The sequence below is a fragment of the Hemicordylus capensis genome, chromosome 5 (assembly GCF_027244095.1).
Source record: "Hemicordylus capensis ecotype Gifberg chromosome 5, rHemCap1.1.pri, whole genome shotgun sequence".
Lineage (NCBI taxonomy): Eukaryota > Metazoa > Chordata > Lepidosauria > Squamata > Cordylidae > Hemicordylus > Hemicordylus capensis.
The window spans coordinates 67,101,863-67,118,307 of NC_069661.1; the positions used below are offsets into that span (position 1 = coordinate 67,101,863).

At 43.9% G+C, this 16,445-nt stretch overlaps 1 long non-coding RNA gene across 1 annotated transcript in view; it reads right to left on the reverse strand.

Annotated features, from left to right (window-relative positions):
- Positions 1 to 770: 770 nt before the first annotated feature.
- Positions 771 to 16,445, reverse strand: part of LOC128327685 (uncharacterized) — a 28,754-nt gene continuing 13,079 nt past the window's right edge. The window contains exons 2-4 of the long non-coding RNA XR_008308740.1: positions 11,955 to 12,016; positions 3,992 to 4,132; positions 771 to 2,470 (exon numbers count right to left, since the gene is read on the reverse strand). This is a non-coding gene — a long non-coding RNA (uncharacterized LOC128327685). The remainder of the gene's footprint in view (positions 2,471 to 3,991; positions 4,133 to 11,954; positions 12,017 to 16,445) is intronic.

Here is a 16,445-nt window from a genome sequence, read left to right on the forward strand (position 1 = left end):
CCCACCTGCCTCCACCATTTTTTCCTCTCTCCTTCCCTCCCATCTGCCTGCCACCGCCGCTTTTCTCTCCCCCCTCCACCCACTGCTGTCCCTGTCCCCGCTGCTGCTTTTCTCCCCCCCACTCCTCCGCCCGACCCCGCCGCCACTATCTTCCCCCTCTCCTTCTCCGTCCTCCGTCCTCACTCAGCTGGGCCTCTCACTGGAACTCTCGCAGCATGCCACAAGAGTTCTGCCGCCAAATCCTGGACACGTATGCCGGCTAAGAGAATTAATTATATAAATTGTATTTTTCTTATGTTTTGGTTTTAATGGATAAGATCTTCTATGTAAACTTGTATGGTTTTGTTGGACTCTCAGAGATGTTTCTGTTTCTACTTATAATACTAATAAAAGCATTTATTAAAAAATAAAAATAAATAAAATGAGCAGACCGCAGCCATTCCTAAGCCATATCAGTGTTATCTGGTTATCTCTGGGAAATGAGAGTGAGTTTGGTGCCCTTATGTTTGGATATCTGACATAATGCTGGTGTTTACATGCTTAATTAACAGGATGTGCTCATGTGTGAATTTTTATTGCCTAGGATAAGATGTGAATGGCACACATGCAATTGCAGGGCTGGTTGTTCCACCAGCATGGAATTATTGACAAGCTCCAGAAGTATCTATATTGCTGCCCGCAGTTTTGATATTTTGAAATTACAGTAGTGGAAGTAACAGTAGAAATGTTTATGCAAAAAGGGAATTTAATTTGCTTCACCTGGTGCTTTATAACCCATGGCACACTTCAGTAGCTGGAGATGCAGAAATAGCACACCATTTAAAAGACAGCATACACAAGTAACTGCCAGAGCCAGAGAAAGACAACACTGAGAATAATTCAAGTCAGTTTTACCAAAAGCTAGTTATACTGCAGCAGTAATTTGACTTCAGGCAACAAAATCTGATCAACAGTACCACACGTTAATGGCATTTTCAAATACAAAAGCAAATGCAGTCAAAATTAATGAAGATGTATTTTACAGGTGCTGCATCTCTTACCTTCTAAATCAAATTTTTATAAGCATTTCCCATTTTTAGACTGCCCACATTATTGTGAATCCAAGTAATAACATTTAGAACCAATAGTGAACAGGCATTTGGAACTAAACTGATTAGGCTAAATCAATCAATCAATCAGACTTTTTTTTTTTTTTTGCAATGTACACAATTGTATCAGTGGTTTACAAAACAATTTTTTAAAAATTACTGTTAGGAAAAAGCAAGGAAGAGAGTAGTATATCTTAATCCAAAACTCTGAACTATTCTATATATACACCATAATATTTATTTTTGTCAAAAATTACATCTGCCCACAGAAGCAAAAGTACATGAGGAGGTTGAGTGAGAAGCTAGTCGTATGAATTTGCACTTGGATGCCTGCTTCAGCTAACCCACTAGATAAGTTGATATCTTGATGATGCAATGCACATATTAACTCCTCAACACTCAACAATAAAGATCCTTTATTGCAAAATAAATAAATCAAAGTTGGTATACATAAATAAAACATTTCAGTGTAACACATCATCAGTTAAACAAACAAATAAGCACAGATATAGACCTCCTCCGTTCCCCAACTGTTAAATTCCTTAGACCTGATAACGCTCTGTTCTGTGACTGGCAGAGAGATAATGAGCTGCGGGGGTGGGGGGGTGGGGTGGGGAGAAAGGTAATCACCTGATTCTTCACTCACCAGAGATTAACCACCTTTTGAAAATCCTATTTAATAGTGGTGAGAGTGATAAAAGTGTGGGGTGTTCCCATCCTTTCAGTGCATGTTGATACTGAAAAAGGAACTTAATGTTGGAGATGAACTTCCAGTGCATCAACCTTTTGCACCAACTGTCCTAATGACCACTAGGGGCATTGGGAGTAGAGACAGTGAGTCAGGGTCTCCCTATCTGTCCCTACTCTATGACCCCTGAACTGACTCTGCAGCACTTCCTGTGCTGAGTCACAATCCTTCCTTTCCTCCTAGAGAGTAGATGGAAACATCTCTCTCTCTCCTTACCTATCCACGATGTAGTCCTTTAGATTAGAGATAGGTCTTTCCTATCTAAGTGTATTTAACCAATAAATATTTAGTGTTTAGTCATACAAGGATCTCCATGTGTTTTCTCTAAATAGCTGCAATATCTGAACCATCCTCTGCTACCTACTGTGTAACTGGAGTGTGTGCTCATTCCTTAGTGCTCTGCTGTTTTACCTATTGTGGGTAAAAATCAACAACCTCTAACACTTAATGCATGTTTGTGACTGTGAATACAGAAATGGTGGGTAGATTGGTGAGCAATGTAGATATTCTTGATGATTTTTGTGGAATTAAAGGCTATGATCCTAAGTGATGAGCCATGGTAGTTAAGTGAACAGGAAAGATTAGATGGTTGATGAAACCGAAGCCCCTTCCTCAGATGGCAAGGATGACCCACCTGTAACAGAAAGTAATCAGTAACAGGACATGGCTAGCTTACACTACTCTTTTACATATAGCTTATTCTGGTGGATTCTGGATCTCAAGTCAACTGTAGGAGAACTCCTCCTCCTCTTCCTCCTTCTTCAACATATTTATATACTCCTTTTCAACAAAAGTGCTGCAAATGGTTTGCGCAGATAACTAACTAACTAACTAACTAACTGTAGTGATCAGTCACTGACCAGCCCATCGTCTCCCCTAAAGAGTTAACCAGAAGTGAACCCTGTCCTGACTGACAGGCTGGTGAACTCCAGAACTCAGCCAATCAGCACACCATGTGGGTGGGACCTAGAGAGCCATGAGGAGGAAGAAAAGGTTCCTTTGTAGGAAGAAGCTAGGCTGGAGGTGAGAGAAGCATGGGCAGAAAGCCTTTAGTGAGGATCAATTGAGTTTTGTTCCCTCATGGTCAAAAGCTAACCTGGAGATTTCTCTCATGGAAGGACTTCTGCAGATCCTTCAGAGACAGGATTGCAGGGAGCTTGAGTCTCATCAGATGGTGGGTGAGCTTTCAAGGAAAAGGGGATTCAGCCTAAGGAACAGTTTGTTAGTCAGATTTTGCATTATAAACTTATATTTCTTCGGTGTGCTTTGTAAATCCCTGATATTGTTCTATGATGGTTTATCTGTAAGCTTTTAAAAGTGCTTTTGTATTTTCTTACATCCATGTTCTTTGCAACTGGGTGACCACAATTTTTAAAGTGTGCCGCCCCAACATCACCTGGGGTGCTTTTTGAAGTATTCTTGTGACCTATGGAGCATTTTTACCTTAACTAAAAGCTGAGAGAGCCTCAGACAGAAGCAGTCTGTAGCATTTGAATAAAGCTTCCCCCCACCTTTTGTTCTTTACATTTTACAAGCTTCTCCAAGTGGATTTTTAACTCAGGGAAAGGGGGATTTTTCTCTGGTGCAAAATATGCCTCAGGAGCACAGCAGCTAGTAGTTTTCTCACCACGTGTAGGATTGCACGTGGAGGATTTCCCAGTAGAAATCCCAGTAGAAAAAGGAGAGTTTCCCTGGGATTCCACCCAAGCCCAGATGGGGTTTAAACTCTGTCAATAATTGGGTGGTGGCGGCAGCCTAGATTCTGCCAAGATTATTGGAAGGTTTTGGGAGAAGCCTTTTCTCAGAAAGCATAGAGGGGATGATTCAGCATTTTTCTTCCCCTACATGGGCTTGCTGGTAGGTTGTTGATTGTTGGTTACAAACGCTGGTTGTTGATTACAAAGGCTGGTAATCTGCTACACTAATTAACTAAGATGGCTCCCTGTCCCCAAAGGGCTCACAATCTAAAGATAAGAATAAGGTAGATGCCAGCAACAACTACTGGAGGCTACTGTGCTGGAGTTGAATAGGGAGAGCTGCTCTGTCCCTATCCTGTCCTCATATACATTATAAACTTTCCTCATGTACATTATCAGCTCCCTGATACTTGCTTTTATATCCTGCTGTGAGTTGTTTTGGGTGCATTTGTACTCACTTGTTTTCTTTGTTGTTACATCTATTCTGCTCCTGTGGTAAATGGTTTGTTTCTTTTTCATCCATATGTTGATATTTTCCATTTGCTTCCATTTATCTTTTCCCAGAGGGATCAGTTCCCATCTGAAGACATGGCCTGTCACTTTAAAAGAAAGAAAACAACAACAAAAATATGATGCAGTGATACCTCTCACCTGCCCTTCATCCACAATTCTCTTCTTCTGTTTGGGACAAAACTCATATCCTACTTGCTACAACAGGTGGGAGAGAATGGTGGGATTTGACACCACTGCATATTTTGTCAGAGGAGGCCTTTGAGTTTTAAAGTGACAAGGAGAATCTCAGTGACAACACTGTTAAATAACATGCTGGAAAAGACTGTCTGGTTTTGGATTGTGTTAACCAATTATCATTACGAAATGTACTAAGTTTGTTAAACATATTTCAGCCAACTCTTTCTGTATGCAAAGACAGAGACGTTTTCTCTGAATTTTGAAAATGTCTCTATTGCTCCTTTCCCCCTCTCATCTTGTCAAGCTCAGAACTCTTCATGGATCTTCCAGTAGTTACTAAATTGGATTTAAACCCTGAAATTTAAACTTCGATCTCATCAGTAAATCAGTTGACATGACAGAATGTAATATTTTAATGTTTTTAAAATTGTATCCCACACAGCTGAGGTCAATATGCCATTCTCATCAGCACTAAGTTCAAACAAATGGACCATCTTTCCCAGTACACTGTGTACACCACAAAAAGTAATGTCTGATTCTAGTCTTTCCTGAACAAAGGCTGTTTCTTCAAAATGGTGGGAGGGGGCAGGTAAACATGCAAAACTGTTTCCCTAGTAATCATTTTTTTCCATGTTTGGTTATGTAGCTTCAAGATCTATAAATAAGTCCACAGAAGAGAAGACCAGAATAGGCTAGAATATGAACAGCACCTTCATTTTCCTCATAATACGAAATGTCTTTCTACAAAAGAAGCTTGAAGAGATCACTCTCTAATGGCAGTGCAGGAACTAAATTTATATTTTCAGGAGCTGCACCCAGCTACAGAAGTTCCACTAAGGTTCAGCCTATTCAACCTTGAGACACTCTTAATGTTGGGCTGAACTATTGGGATATGAGGTAACATCATACCAAGCCATAAACAAAAAACAAAGACAATGGATGTAGACCATAACTTGTCAGGTAGCTCATTTATTTCAATGACTCTCCAGTGTAAATAGCATTCACTGGATTGCACCTCTTAGAGAAAAATGCACTTTAGGTGTTTCACCAAGATTCAAATACATGCTTGACTAGCTCTGTGCTGCCAGGGGTGCTTTGGAGTTGTGTTTCTTGAGCAGCAGGCCCACAGCCATCCATGGTACAAGGAGTTTCAAAAGTCATTTGTCATAAGGCATGGGGATCTGCTGTTCAGAGAAAAAGACTAAAATTCACTTGGTAAGTGCCCTTGGGCTAGCTTAGATTATCTCTTTGGATCCCACCACTCATGCACATACACACACGCACACACACAACACCACACACACACACACACACACACACCACTCTTCAGCCAAAGTTCTCAAAGCGATTTACATAGAAAAATAAATAATGCACAAATAAGATGGCCCCCTCTGTCCCCAAAGGGCTCACATTTAAAAAAGAAACATAAGGCAGATACCAGCATCAGCCACTGGAGGGATGCTGTGCTGGGGTTGGATAGGGCCAGTTGCTCTCCCCCTGCTAAATATAAGAGAATCATCACTTTAAAAGGTGTCTCTTTGTTCAGTTAGCAGGGGTTCTATACCAGGAAGTCTTCCAGGTATATGCCAGGTGGATAATACACAAAATTATCACTTGCACATTAGCTATTAGATTTTGTTTTAAGTAACAAATATAAAATAAATGAAGCACAATGTCACATAAAGCACCATACGAGGTCATTCGTATGCCACGTGCCAAGAAGTATTAAACCAAGTGACACATGTTTATCTAATAAGCTATTTTTAAAGGAACCCACTTCTAGTGAAGTGGACTTTACAACTTCCCTTGCAATTTGTTCCACTTCCTAAATATGTTTATGTTTAGCTAACTCTCTCTGACACTTATCGTTCTTCCTGCAAGTTTATCTTACTTCCTCTAGCTTAATCCTCTGTTGCCATGGCAAGCCATTAGTTTTCAAATTTTGTCACACTGTGAGTTCGAAATTGAAGACAGCTAGAAAGTCTCCCTTATGTTTGCAGGACTAAATATTCTCAGAACGTGAATGATATGTTTCTTACTTAATGCTGTAACAGGCTGTTATATATTTAAAACTGTGGTGATTTCATTTTTTCATCACCGTGGCTAGTTTTTATTTCTTGATGCTTGGTTTAAGATTGGATTATATTCTTTGTCCTTATGTAATGAATACAAGCCCTACTCAGACATTAGGTTGTACAAGTGTACAGATGTCTCTATTCCCATATATGTTCTTGTATGAATAATTGTACCTGTGTTAATTTTAAACTTGATGAGCCTGGACAGAAGTCCCTAAAATGCATGTTTCAGATAGGAAGTGTACTGCTGTACTTGTGTTCAACATAATGTGTGAATACCTGTACCTGTGTACACTGTACACTCATTATATAAGTGTTGAAAATAGTGTCTGAATAGGGCTATAGAGAATCATAGAACTGTTAAAGCTGAAAGCTATAAAGTCACTGGCTGACATTCCAACTACGTTACTCAGTAGTACTACTCAGGAGTTATTCTAAAGGACTACTAAATCAGTAACAACTAAATTTACTACATCCTGTGGTAAATTTAGCTAGGATGTCAGCCACTGAGGCTGTTCCCACGATCACTAGAAAGCGGGCTAAGGGAGTTTAGCCTGCTTTCCAGGGATCGTGGGAATCACCAGGCTCGCAGGCAAGCCTGGTGCTTCCGAGTCAGCTAGCCCACTTGATTCCCCCTCCCCTTTAATGAGGTTAATGGAGCGAGCGATCCATTTATCTCATTTGGTTGCTCATTTGTCACCATGGTGCGTAGCGACATATGAGTAGACCCCCAACTGGGAGGCTGCCAAAAGCAGCCCTCGGGGGTCTCTCCAGGGCACCCTGAGACTTCTGGGGGCCATGTGGCCCCTGATCCCTGCAGCCCCCGTGGGCTCTGTGATGAACCCGGCAGCTGTGTGGGCGGCCGCCGACCTATTTGGCCTCCCAGCTACAATCGACTGCTCATCTGTGGGGAGAGCGAGCTAAGCCCATGCTCCCTGCAGACCTCATTGAGGCACTTCACAGCAATTGTGTGAAGCATCTCACTGTGTGGCTACATTAAGGTGAATTGTGGCAAGTTCCAAGAATATCAAGTCCTTGATGGGTCAGCCTAAGACTAGCATTATTTTTCCAGTAATGGCCACATGGATCCCTTTAGGAAGCTTGCAAGTAGAGCGAGAGTATGCTAGAATCCCTTTCTTTGTCCCCAACATCTGCTAGTCAGAGATAACGTGCTTCCATCTGAACAAGAAGGCTGCACAGCTGGCTGTCAATCTTAATGGCTTGCTCTAAGTTTTCTTTTGAAACCACCCATCCTGGCGGTCATCACTCCATCTCTGCCAATTAGTTCCATTGGTTAATTAAAATCTGCATAAAGAACTATTTAATGTATTCTTCCTGAACTTGTTAACTACTCAGTTTAATTGCATGGCCCTGATCACGTTCTGACATTTTGTCTACTCATTGTTTTAACGTAGCAAATGGTGCTATCAGTAAAACAGCAACACTGTTAGGAATGGGATACATAATTTACTAATCAATTTCTATCATAAATGAAGCTTTCCTAGTAAACATGATACAAAGTTTTTTTTTTTTAAAGAAAGTTCCTTTCTGAATATTCCAAGTGTCCTATGGATCAAGTCATTTCATTAAATCCAAAATGTCTTTAGCTGCAGGGTCTATGGACTGTCTAGCCATGTAGCAACTGCCCCCCGCCCCTAACTAGCTATTTCCGTAGGAATGTGGAGTATAGAGGACAAGTTCAGACATAATGCAGAATCATGGGTCCAACTGGCCCACAGTTCCATGTGCCCCATCTGCTTACGAATGACAGGAAAAGGTGCCTCTCTACAACTGGCATATTATTATATTACTAGTGTTTTCAAGCCCGTTAAAATAACGGGCGCTAGTAGGGGAGAGTTCCGCCGCCACTGCCAAGAGTGCCATCTGCCCCCGCCATCTTCACTGTCAGGCTCCGCGCCCCCGCCCGCTTCTCTTCCTCCCGGTGCCTTTTTTTGTTTTAGCGGCAGGGCCGGTTCCGCCTCTGCCTTCCCGGTCCCCTCTTTCTACGGCCGTTGCTTCCTCCTTTATCTCCGCTGCCCCCTCTGCCCTCCTGGTCCTCTCGTAGCCACTTCTGCCTCCCGGCCCCCCAGCTGCCGCTTCTGCCCTCCCCGTAGCCGTTCCTCAGCCACCTCTGCCCTCCTCATCAGTCGGCTGCTTCTGTCCTCCTTCCCCGCGCTCGTTCCGGTCGGGCCGCTCTCTGGTCGGGACGGTCCCACTGCCGCCACCTTTTTCCACCTCCCCCCCCCCGTGGTCAGGCCGGTCCTGCTGCCGCCGCCTTTCCCTGCCCCGCGTCTTCCCCTGCCCCGTCTTTCCCTGCTCCCTTCTCCCGGTCCGGGAGCCAACATGGCCGCCCGCTCTCTACTCGGGATGGTTCCGCTGCCGCCGCCTTTTTCCGCCATCCCCCCCCCCCCCGCGGTCAGGCCAGTCCTGCCGCCGCCGCCACCGTCTTTCCCTGCCCCGCGGCTTTCCCTGCCCTGTCTTTCCCTGCTCCCTTCTCCCTTTTCCCTGCTCCCTCCAGGAGCCAACATGGCCGCCGTGTCCCTGCGGCCGTATCTTTCTCGGATGTTCTGGGCATGCGCTCCGTGCATGTCCAGAACGGCCGAGAAAGACACGGGCAGGGACACGGGATCACACTCAAGGGCTTTATTATAGAGGATTAATAATATTATTATTATATTTATTATTATTATTTATTAAAATAAATGATAAATAACTTTATTTCTTAGCTTCCTCATAACAAATTATTATCTGGGCAACATAGCATTAAAACATAGAGTAAAACCACATACAACACATTAAATCACAGCACATAAAAATAAATAAACAAGTTGTTCTAGTAAGAACTAATCTGCCTACTTTCCTTTCACTTTCTCTACAACTGGACTAAATTTGGTTCAAATTGAGGTCCACAAGTTAGATCTCTTGCACCTCAAATGTTCATGAATTCGCCGTCTTGGATTGGGGTGGATGAGATCATTAAAAAATACACCATTGAGGTGTCCCTGTGTGCCACTCACTATACCAAATTTGATTTAAATCAGTTAGACAGTCCTCAAGTTAATGCACTTGCACCTCAAATGTTCACACATCTGCCATCCTGGATCAGGGTGGATGAAATCATCACAAACTACGCCAGTGGGTCATACTTATGTGTCCCTACAGCTATAGCAAATTTGGTTCGAATTGGTTAGGCAGTTCACAAGTTAGCCCACTTGTACATCAAAAGTGTACGTGTCTGCCATCTTGAATTGGGGTGGATGACATCATCACAAACTATGCCATTGAGGTGTCCCTATGTGTTCCTACAACTGTACCCGATTTGGTTCAGATTGGTCCAGTCATTGTGAAGTTGATAGTAGGGGGACATATGGAATGCCGGGTGATCTCACAAGCCTACTGGAAAGTAGGCTAATAAAAAATACAGTACAAAACAAATTTAAAACTTTTTAAAAGTTAGTTTTAAAAATCAATTTTAAAAATCAAATTTAAAGACCTGAGCGATAAGAAAGGTCTTGATCTGGCATGTAAAAGAACAATATGATGATTCCAGGTGAACCTCACTGGGGAGGCTGTTCAATAAATGGGATGCAACCACTAGTAGACACCTGTCTCTCTTTATTTGGCAGAATCACTGGAGCAAGGCCTCCAAAGAAGATCTTAAGGTCCAAGTCGGGGCACATGGCGTAAGGTGCTCTCTCAGATAACCTGGTTCCAAGCCATTAGGGCTTTAAAGGTTAAAACCAGCACTTTGAATTGGGCTTGGAAACTGACTGAGAGCTAGTGCAGCTGACGAAGCACTGGCATTATATGATCAAAATGTTCAGTCCCAGGTAATAATCTTACAGCCCTATGTTGTACCAACTGTGTTTTCCAGACTGTTTTCAAAGGCAGCCCCACATACAATGCATAACAGTAAAGAAGTGTGAGATGGCTCGACCTTGAGCCAGGTCGAGCTTTAACTGGCTCAGTTTGAGGGCTTGACCTTGAGCTGAACAGGTCGAGCTGGTTGGGGCTGGGGATATGCAAACAGGTTCAATATTTGACATATTCAAAGTCGAACCGATTCAGTTCAAAGGTTCGGGGTCAAACTGAACCAACCTGTTTGGTCCGACCCCGGACTACCCCCCCGCCCCCCCGCGCAGCTCATTCAGGGAGTTTGCGAGGGTTTTTTTTTTTTTTGGTTTTTTAAAGAAACTTACTCCCTCCAGAGGGAGTCTCAGAGGTAGTGGGGTTGGGTCTGCAGAGGCTAGCCCTCCCCCTGCTGGCCTCGCATCCATCCCAAACCGGCCTGTCTGGCTGTTCTTTGGTCTGTTTCGGCCTTTCCCCCACTGGCATGGTGGCCATTTTGGAGACCCAGGCCACATAGAGGCCAATTGCACAGGCAGAGCAACCTACAAAATGGCCACCGTGCTGAGGAGAAAGGCCCGTAAGGGCCGAAGTACGGCTGAATGGGCTATTTTGGATGGATGCGTGGCCGACGGGAGGAGGGGAACCTCCATGGACCCCCCCACCTCTGAGAACCCCCATGGAGGGGGTAAGGTTTTTTGTTTTTTAAAAATAAAAATTAAAAGCTCACAACCCCCCCAGACTGGACTGAACTTGGTGGGAGGGGTGGGGTTGAGAGGGTGCCAGGTTGAACTGGCCTGGTCCAGTTTGCGTCTGGTTCAGACTTGAACCAAACTGGACCAGCTGGGTCTGTGCACACCTCTAGTTGGGGTTGCCATCCACATTAAAATTTGTTTTTTAAACAGGCGGACTTTCTGCTGCCGAGGGATTCGGCAGCCTCGGAGGTGCTGCTGCGGTCACGGGGGGATCTCGGCCCTCCCCCCACCAACCTCCCCCTGGTCTCCTATGGGCCAGTTTGGCCTAGTTCAGGGCTTTCAACCCTCTGTGTGCATGCAGGAGCCATTTTTGAGGCCACCATGCATACAGAAGGGCCATTTGTGTGTCCAGGTCATGACCCGGCCATGCAAATGGCCCACGCGCATGTGTGATAGCCTCAATATTAGCCACCATGCACTCACAGAGGACCAAAACAGCCCCAAAATAGGTTGAGCCAGCCCGTAAGAACCAGCCCATAGGCAGCAGCACACCCCGAAGTCTGCCTAAGCTCTCGGCGGTGATAGGTCCACCTTTTTAAATTTTTCTTCACAAATTTTAACAAGGATGGCATCCCAAACCGGGCCCAAACTGGAATTCAAAATAAACCGGGCCCCTCATTCGGGGGTGCCAAAACCCAACATGCCCGGTCCAGTTCAAATCCTGTTCTGACTCGGGCAAACCAGTTTTGTGTCCATCCCCACATTAATCTAAGTGAGAGGCTACAAGAGCATGAGTAACTGTGGCTAAGCTATCTCTGCCTAGGTAAGGTCTTGGTTGGTGTATCACCCAAAACTGATAAAAGGCGTGCCAAGCTACAAACACTACTTGAGTCTCTAGTGACAGTGCTGGATCAATGAGCACCCCCAGATGGCAAACTTGGGGGTCCTTCAGCGGGAGTGCAACCCCGTCAAGAACAGGCTGAACATCATTCACCCGGGCAGAGGAATCATCAATCAACAGTGCTTCTGTCTTGTCTGGAGTGAGTCTCAGCTTATTCACCCTCATCCAGCCCATTACTGCATCCAGCACCGATTCAGGACAGTCACCACCTTACCTGCGTCTGATGACTACAGCTGGGCATGGCATTGTGACATCATGTACTGAGCTGGGGAACTTCTGCATAGTAATAAAATGAATAAAGTTGTCAATTGGAAAATCCAGGAGGGCAGGCAGGCAGACAATTCACATTCCATTAGGACTTACTGCTTGCTAGCTGCATCCTAAAATGGAATTTGGGGAGGGTTTTTTTTTTTAAGGGATGTAATGTCAAACCAGCCACCTAAAGGTGCAGCAGGGAATTAACTTGCCTTGCAATCAAGAGGTTGCCAGTTAGAATCCCCACCGGTATGTTTCCCAGACTATGGGAAACACCTATAACGGGCAGCAATGATATAGGAAGATGTTGACAGGCATCATCTCATACTGTGCAGGAGATGGCAATGTTAAATCCCTCTTGTATTTTACCAGAGACAACCACAGGGCTCTGTGGTTGCCAGAGGTCAACACCAACTCAACGGCACACTTTACTTTACTTTAATGTCAAACCAGTGTTGTCAAGTTGACCAAATGTAGCTAGCATGGAGTACATAGGCCTACTTCATCATGAAGACTAATGTATATCTTCCAGTCATTAGAACTCAACAATCTACTATTGAATGATAACAACAGCAATATTGCAATAACAACCACAACATCAACATTTTTGTACTCATTTTATAAGGCTGATATTTATAGCTATACTCTGATAGTAGACCGTAAAAGGCTACAGAACAATTGGCTCTCTATCTCTGAATGAACAGCCTGAACCTGCAGTGGGTGTGCTTAAAATTTGCTTTGGGTTGTAATGTGGGGAGTGATTTGTCAATGCATAACTATGCATTACCTTCCCTTGCAGGGAGGGGTGGGGTCTCCTAGCACTCTGACCCAGTGCCCTTAAACAAGGTGGTCTCACAGAAGCAGTTGTGCTCGAAAGGTTTAGGCTAAGGAGATATTAGAGTCCCCCTCCTAATGTGCAAATGGGTCCTTGCAGATGTAATGGAGCAGGAGACTGGGACATGCGCCCTCTTTGCCTTCCTGCCTTATAGAATTGAGTGTGCCTGGGAAAATGTGCTACCTTCAAAGAAAAAAGGTTCCAATTTGTTCTCTTCTCCTCCGTACTGGGAGGAGAGCTGGTCTTGTGGTAGCAAGCATGACTTGTGTGTGCCCTTTGCTAAGTAGGGTCCACCCTGGTTTGAATTTGAATGGGAGACTACATGTGTGAGCACTGTATGATATTCCCCTCAGGAGATGGGGTGGCTCTGGGAAGAGCATCTGCCTGCTTGCATGCAGGAAGTTTCACGTTCCCTCCCTGGCATCTCCAGATAGGACAAGGTTGTTTTTTTTTTAATAGGACAAGATTTTTTTATTGAACCAACAAACTACCAAAGCATACAGTACGTTGCCAAAGCACAATTATATAAAAAGTAGTTGTTTGCACATCATATATCTACAAAGATTTACACACAAGGATTTGGAGACCCACAGGGTTATAAAGTATATGCAGGCAGTACTGTAACTCGGGGATGGGGGATTACAAGGCACATCAGGTAATCGGGGGTTTATGTCCAAGGTCCATTTCCACAATTTGTCCCATTGCTGTTTAGAAGAGATACACTTGTCTTTTTGCACATAACCATACAAACTTTTCCAGAAGAGATCTACTGTCTCATCCACGTGAACCTCTTGGATGGTCTTCCCTCCCTATTCCTATGCAGGAGCATTGCATAAATGACATATAGGTTTACTAACCTGATTACGAGAAGGGGAACGTTCCAATTCCCTAGTATAAGGACACCTGTTCCATCCCGTTTCCTTGAAGGTTTCTTTCTGGGACCTCGAAAAGAGGTTCTATCGCTCAAATCAAAGGTTAGTTCTTACCAAGTCTGTTTTTCCAAATCAGGCCAGTCTAACAACTTGCTTACTCCCTGCCACACTCTTTTGGCTACCACACACTCTTTTAAGAAATGTAAATGGGTTTCCCTGAATGTTTTGCCTAGCTCACTAGCTTTCTGTTTGCAGGTGATTTTAGGACACTCTTGCTGGTCCTCTGGGAGCCATGGCTTAGCCGCGTAAGCGGTAGTACTTGGTGGTATAAACGCCACCTCGTTTCCCATAAACGGAAAGGGACCTTATTCTCCTTAAAGAGAGTGATAGGGTGATCAGGTTGCAACAAGTACTGTGAAGTGTGGTGTTTGTAGCGTTTATGTTCTAAATCAGGTTTTTAAAAACCCACTTCTAGAATCTCTCCATAAATTGTTTTCCTTAGCTGCTTAACTGAGCAGGATCCTTTAAATAGATCCGGTTCAACCTTCTATTTTTTAAGTGTGAATAACAAATCTCTCAAGTAGTCCGGGTGTTCTCTTTTTAATACTTGTGTGATATTACCATTGAAAGATCCTTTCCCCCACCATGCTATCCCCCATGCTGACTTTCGCCAACGCAAAGCGAAAAGCAAAGCCCAGGTTTTTTGCAGGAGGTTGGACATATTATGGACACTCACGAAAATCCAGTTTCCAAAATTGTAGGACATGAATTCAGTTACAAAATATGGTTGCAGGGCAGGTAGGGCTAGGCCTCCCCGCTCAACCTCCTTAAATGCTACTGCATGGGCCAAAGGGAAGGATGCTGTGTGCCATACTAGACGGAAGATCTGGCTTTCAACTCTCCGAAGGAGATCGAGCGGAGGAGGGTAGACTACCGCCAGGTTATGCACTGGGGTTATCAGGTAAGTCTGGATGTAAACTGTGTTGGAGATGAACTTCCAGTGCATCGACCTTTTGCACCAACTGTCCTAATGACCACTAGGGGCATTGGGAGTACAGACAGTGAGTAAGGGTCTCCCTATCTGTCCCTACTCTATGACCCCTGAACTGACTCTGCAGCACTTCCTGTGCTGAATCACAATCCTTCCTTTCCTCCTAGAGAGCAGATGGAAACATCTATCTCTCTCCTTACCTATCCACTATGTAGTCCTTTAGATTACCAGAGAGCCAGTGTGGTGTAGTGGTTAGAGTGCTGGACTAGGACTGGGGAGACCCGAGTTCAAATCCCCATTCAGCCATGAAACTAGCTGGGTTACTCTGGGCCAGTCACTTCTCTCTCAGCCTAACCTACTTCACAGGGTTGTTGTGAAAGAGAAACTCAAGTATGTAGTACACCACTCTGGGCTCCTTGGAGGAAGAGCGGGATATAAATGTAATCATCATCATCATCATCATCAGAGACAGGTCTTTCCTATCTAAGTGTATTTAACCAATAAATATTTAGTGTTTAGTCATACAAGGATCTCCATGTGTTTTCTCTAAACAGCTGTAATATCCAAACCATCCTCTGCTACCTACTCTGTAACTGGAGTGTGTGCTCATTCCTTAGTGCTCTGCTGTTTTACCTATTGTGGGTAAAAATCAACAACCTCTAACAAACCGCTTTCTGGTACATGGCAAGGCTTCATTTTTTCCACATGGTGATTTTAAGCATTACTTTTTCTTCCCAGTCTGTCCAATTCCCCCCGCCCCAGACCTTTTCCTTAATCCCATATTCAATCCCCAAAATATTTACTGTATCTACCCACTTCAGTTTGGACTCTGGGGCCCCTTCGCTTTTACATTCAGAGATGGGTAGGCACGAGTGTTGCTGGCATCTGGGGTCCATTTTAACAAATACACTTTTGTCAGCATTTAATTCTGAGCCTGAGATCCTGCCATATTCCCAGAAGAGGTCTAGTATTACAGAGATTTCATTTTCATCTGATAGCAGTAATGTAACATCATCGGCATGAGCTACAAATTTTACCCTAAACTCAGAATGCAGTTCTGAGTGGACAGGTGGTTCGGCTATCCCATCAGTCTCCCTCCTCCTCCCTCCCAGGAAGATCTCGCTGGGCGGAGGATAGGGCAGAGGATCTCCAGATACGGCTGAGAGAGACTCCTGTCTGCAACCTTGGAGAAGCCGCTGCCAGTCTGTGTAGACAATACTGTATTGAACTAGATGGACCAATGGTCTCTCAGTATAAGGCAGCTTCCTATCCTAAAAGACTTACAACAATAATGACTTCTAAAATAACTCATTGTAATTACATACAATAACAGAGTAATGACAGCTGTTATTGCCTAAAGAGACAAAACTAGATGAAGCTATACAGGAATGTGACATTCTGAAAGCAAGCCACTTAAAAAACCAAACAAACAAGCAATATATATATATATATAACTAAATTAAAGATTAGAGTGATATATTCCAAAAAGCTGGACAATTTAGAGTTTTTTCAACAAAAGAGTTTTTTCTTATGGCAATCAAATGTTTTGTTGGTTAGATCTCCATTTTTCACCCCATCTAGTACTCCTCTTATGTTAAATTTTAAAAGGGTGTTCCCTGTCTGTCTGTCTGTCTGTCTGTCTGTCACACACACCCCTACCTTTCAGCCAGTGATTGAGATGTTCAATAATCGGTGGAGATGCTGAGATCAGAATGCCATTATGGAATGCTGAAAATCAGTGGAAGTTCCATG